The following is a 6,000-nucleotide window of genomic DNA, read 5'->3' as shown; positions in this document are numbered from 1 at the left end:
TTTCAGTCTTGCCTACCCATACGCATACGTCGGACGTTGTTCCTGGTATCTGTTGGAGCCATGCACCCAGCTTGGGGGTTACTGCCCCTAGTGTCCCGATCACTACTGGCACCACTCTTGGCTTCTCTCCCCACATTTTCTCCAACTCTTCCTTCAACCCTTGATATTTCTACAGCTTTTCATGTTCTTTTTTCCTGATGTTGCTATCGCTCGGGATTGCTATATCTATCACAACTGCTGTCTTCTGATGTTTATCCACCACCGCTATGTCAGGCTGGCTGGCCATCACCAGTTTGTCTGTCTGGATCTGGAAGTCCTCAAGGATCTTGGCTCGGTTGTTCTCGACCACCTTTGGATGTGTTGCCCACCTTGACTCTGGGGTCTCCAGTCCGTACTCGGCACAGATGTTCGTGTACACTATGACGACTACCTGGTTATGTCGTTCCATGTATGCCTTGCCTGCCAGCATCTTACACCCTGCTGTGATGTGCTGGAATGTCTCAGGTGCCTCTTTGCATGGCCTGCACCTGGGGTCCTGTCTGGTGTGGTAGACCCCGTCCTCTATTGATCTTGTGTTCAGGGCCTGTTCTTGTGCTGCCATGATCAGTGCCTCCGCGCTGTTTTTCAGTCCAGCCTTTTCTATCCACTGTTATGTTTTTCCCATGTCAGCTACCCCCTCAATTTGTTGGGGGTACATACCATGCAGGGGCTTGTTCTTCCATGATAGCTTCTCAGGGTCCTCCTCCTTACTGTGCTTCTGTTGCCTGAGGCATTCACCGAACAGGTCGTCATTGGGGGCCATTTTCATGATGTACTCTTGGAGGGATGTAATATATATTTATAATATATACGTATGTATGTATTTTTTTTTTACCTTTTGCATTCTATATGGTAATGTACTTTATTTTATTGTTGATACGAGGACTAGTTAAATAGGGCGGACTGATATAATTGGGGTATAGAAAAGGGGGTTAGGTTTTAGTAGCAAATGCTTCATCCTACTCCTTTTTGGACACAATAAATAAGTTCTGATATTATTTATTATTGTTCTTATTGTATTAACTATTGTTGCTGTTATCTCAAGTATATCATTGATTTTGTCAGATTAAAAAAAACGTTTTTTTCTGTTTATTTTTATTTTCTCATGTCCAAATAAAGCATTCATTCATTCATTCATTCATTCATTCATTCATTCATTCATTCATTCATTCATTCATCCATCCATCCATCCATCCATCCATCCATCCATCCATCCATCCATCCATCCATCCATCCATCCATCCATCCATCCATCCATCCATTCATTCATTCATTCATTCATTCATATATAGATCTAGGGAATATAAACAAATAAACAAAACCATGAGTATGTTTTTTTTTTTTTCTTCTCACTAAGTCATGTTCTTTAAGTCTTGTTTTATTGATGACATTGTAATGTCATGGATGAATTCAACAAAGATTTTTTAAATATATATATTTCCTGTTGCACATCAGACAAGTACTATAAATCAAATATTAGCTACATGCACTCATGCAAGGAGAGGAATCAGAATAAAGGTGTGTGCAAGCAATACTGCACCACTTGAGATAGCTTTGGAGCATCGGTAAGTTGCTCAAGGGCACCTCAACAGAAGTTAGGGTAGAGCCTAGCATATTTCCAACATCGACTATTTTAGTACCGTATTTTCTGGACTATAAGTCGCACATGAGTATAAGTCGCACCAGCAAAAATAATGCATGAAAAGGAAAAAAACATATAAATCGCACCGGAGTATAAGTTGCATTTATGGGGGAAATTTATTTGATAGAATCCAGCACCAAGAACAGACATGTCATCTTGAAAGACAATTTAAAATAAAAATACAATAGAGAACAACAGGCTGAATAAGTGTACGGTAAGCTAACATTACATGACGCATAAACAACGAACTGAGAACCTGCCTGGTATGTTAACCCTTTAAGGTCTGGGCCTATTTTGTCTGATTTTGCATGCCTTTGAAGTTGCCTTTATATTTCAAAGAAAGAATTGTTTACGATGGCCTGCTTTGGTCCCTTTTTTTGTGACACCTTGAACTTCATGTCCAAACTGTTGTTTCCTTCACCGACCAATTATAAATCACCATTTTGGGCCCAAGAAGACCAAAAATTCCAAATTCGTTTTGTCAAAATTTTTAATATTGATGTCCAATTGACAACCAAACATGCGTAACGAACCGTTTTGAAACTTTGTAATATTTATTCAACATGTTAGGATGAACATTCAACCAAAAAAATTTAGAATAAATAGTCTTATATTTGACAATTCAACATAAACAACAGGTATAGCCATAGGCGTTTTTTGCCTTTATACATGCTCTAGTCAAAACACGTTATATACAGCAGACCAAACAGTGAAAAAATATATACCATCTAACACAAAAAGTGTTTAGAGGCCATCTCTTTATGAGTTTAGGTATTGCGGCCCATCACCTGATGAAAACTATGTACACACAATCAAGCTTCTTGAACACACATTTATATACACAAATTGAGAAGACTGATTGTGGGGAAAAAAATATATATATATAACATTGGGAAAAAAAAGTATTTTCAAAAATATTTACAATAAACAAGTTAAAATTTTTTCAGGCATGCCACTCCGAAAAGCAGTTTCGTCCTGGAATTAGACACAGGGCTACATCACACAGCCCACACTTCCATGGGGTGTCGGTCCTCTTTCCACCCTTCCATTTTCATTTCACTTTACTTTCATTGTCACTATAAATGTACATGAAAAAAAGTCAGTATTTATGAAAATAATAAAGAATAAAATACAAATATTTACAGCAATAAATAATAATGGAAATCTATATGTATGACAATAGAAAGAATACCATAGCTGAATAGTTGCTACATCCCTAATCTGCATATAGAAAGATCACCACAATTATAAATTCCTGCCTTGGATACACACAGTGCACGTACGACTTTGATCTGATATGCACATTTTATTATTATATACACAAACACACACTTATATTGCATCAGAATTAACTTTGTCTTGCAATATCAAAAGAAACTTTCAAAAGAAACTTTTTCAGCATTAAAAAAAAAAAAAAAGTGAGTTTGCTTACCTCTGCTCGTCGATGGCGTCACCCACGTGTTCAAATCCGTCACTATCTTCACTCGAGGACTCTTCCGAAGAAGACGATGATGACGAATTTGGACCATCCTCTTCCTCAAGTTGATCAAAAAGCACAATTGCTTGCGCTAAATTTAGTTTTCCGTTTATTCTCAAAGTCACACAAAGTCGCAGCCCGATCCAAACGGCCGTCGCTCGCCACCTCGCTGCTTCAGAACACTCCTCCCTCTCGTTCGGTGGAACCTCGCACGGCAGTTATATTTATTAAAAAAACGCATTTTGTGCTTCCACTGTGACTTCGAAAGGGTTCGTTTGATTTGTGTTTTTTTCATGGAGCTTCCGTTTTGAAAAAGGCCAAGAAATGATCCATGCAGCGTTTTAATGTTTTTTTGAGAGGACAATAAAACTATAAAACTTAAATGACAATATCTCACGTTTTAGTTGGTCGATTGACTTCAAATAATAACGAGAGTAAACCGCAACTTCCGCACTTTAAAACGAGACCAACCAACGGCATGTGGGTGACGTAATTAAAACGTGAGGGCGCTTCAAAGACGACGTGCGCTGAGGACGCGCCGGCGCGTCCTTCGACTCTCAAGGGTTAATATACCATAGAGTTAATAAGATAACTATAGCATACAGAACATGCTAACAAGCAACAATGATATAATAATGTGTTAATTTTACACATAAGTCGCTCCAGAGTATAAGACACACCCTCTGCCAAACTATGAAAAAAAACTGCAACTTATAGTCCGAAAAATACGGTACATTATATTTTGCCTGCAGAAAACAGCAAGTCCTTACAGATGAGTTACTGCTGACCTAAAGATTTTATGAGACCAACCAGAGAGTGGAACTAAAAAGAAGAAAGAAAGAAAGGATGCCTACTTGTAAAATTAATTGTAATTGTAAAAAATTGACCGGACTGTCAAGATAATTATTCCCTTTTTAAATTTTCCACTTTCTTTTTGTCCTGTCAATATACGTGAACATTAAAATATCCTATGAGTGAGTCTTTTTCATCCTGTTATCAGGTCTTTAAAAGACAATCTGAGACCCATAACAGTATCATGACGTGATTGAATTCCTGTCTAAATGCTTCAGCTACAGTGTTCCCTTAACACCCCCTCAGTATAAAATCCATTCCTTAAAAACTATTAAAAAATGACTTGTGGAACACCTGGTCTCCCTGCATGCCCACCCCCTTTCTCCTCTACACCATTCCTTGTCATGGAAGTACACTGATCACAGACTGCAAAAAAGCAGAACGAAGGGATGGTTGCATATGGGTGGTTAACGTGAGGGGTTAAGTATGGCAGGTAAAAGGGTGGGAAAGTGGAGCTGCAAAGTCCACTTGAAGACAAAAAGAGAAAAGACAGAGAGTGGATGGGACAAGTGTTGAGTGCTGTTGTGTTTATTTAGTCTGCTTCAAAGGCAAGCCTAATTATTTTACCATGCTGTGCCTATGGAGACTTCAAGATTCATGGGCTGCTCTTAGCTTCTATCTCCCCCAAATAACTGACAGCTTAACCCTTCGTCTGCCAGCAACTATCTACTAGAGCTCAACTCCACGTCAGAGCTTACTGTAACATGTACCGTGAGTTTACTCACACTATGGTAGTGTTGAGACATATACCGTTACTTTGCGCTCATTAAAGTGTCTTTTTTCATGTTCCTGGGATCCACTTTTGGATGACAAAGTGTTTCATTCCATCACACGTTGCGGGCCAACAATGGCGTCGTTGGCTGGACTGTTTGCTGTCTGCTGAATAGTTTGAATCTCACTAGTGGGAGCAACAAAATTGGAAAAAAAGGAAGTTTTTGACAAGCTTCACGTGGAATCCAATAATCCGCCTCATCGTAAATTAAACAACCTCTTGACAGAATATTGAATTATTCCTTTATACTTTGATTGTAAAAGAATGCATAGTTTAAATACACTGTTGGCCAAAATTATTGACACCCCTGCAATTCTGTCAGATAATGCTCAATTTCTCCCAGAAAATGATTGCAATTACAAATGCGTTGGTACTAATATCTTCATTTATTTTGCTGGTAATGAAAAAACACAAAAGAGAATGAAAAAAAAACCCCAGATCATTATAATTTCACACAAAACTCCAAAAAGTAGCCGGACAAAAATATTGGCACCCTCAGCCTAACAATTGGTTGCACAACCTTTAGACAAAATAACTGCGAACAACTGCTTCCGGTATCCATCAGTGAGTTTCTAACAATTCTCTGCTGGAATTTTAGACCATTCGTCTTTGGCCAACTGCTCCAGGTCTCTGAAATTTGAAGGGTGCCTTCTCCAAACTGCCATTTTCAGATCTTTCCACAGGTGTTCTATGGGATTCAGGTCTGGACTCATTGCTGGCCACATTAGAGGTCTCCAGTACTATCTTTCAAAACCATTTTCTAGTGCTTTTTGAAGTGTGTTTTGGCTCATTGTCCTGCTGGAAGACCCATGACCTCTGAGGGGCACCCAGTTTTCTGACAGTGGGCCCTACATTATGCTGCAAAATTTGTTGGTAGTCTTCAGACTTCATAATGACATGCACATGGTCAAGCAGTCCAGTGCCAGAGTTAGCAAAGCAACCCCAAAACATCAGGAAACCTCCGCCATGTTTGACTCTGGGGACCGTGTTCTTTTCTTTGAAGGCCTCGTTTCGTTTCTTTCCCCCCTGTAAACTCTGTGTTGATGCCTTTTCCCAAAAAGCTCTACTTTTGTCTCATCTGACCAGAGGACATTCTTCGAAAACGTTTTTGGCTTTTCAGGTAAGTTTTGCAAACTCCAGCCTGGCTTTTGTCACTGGGTCAGAAGTGGGGTCTTCCTGGGTATCCTACCATACAGTCCCTTTCCATTCAGACGCTGA

Source organism: Corythoichthys intestinalis, chromosome 8, assembly GCF_030265065.1.
Source record: "Corythoichthys intestinalis isolate RoL2023-P3 chromosome 8, ASM3026506v1, whole genome shotgun sequence".
NCBI classification, from domain to species: domain Eukaryota; kingdom Metazoa; phylum Chordata; class Actinopteri; order Syngnathiformes; family Syngnathidae; genus Corythoichthys; species Corythoichthys intestinalis.
This window is presented reverse-complemented; position numbering follows the sequence as displayed.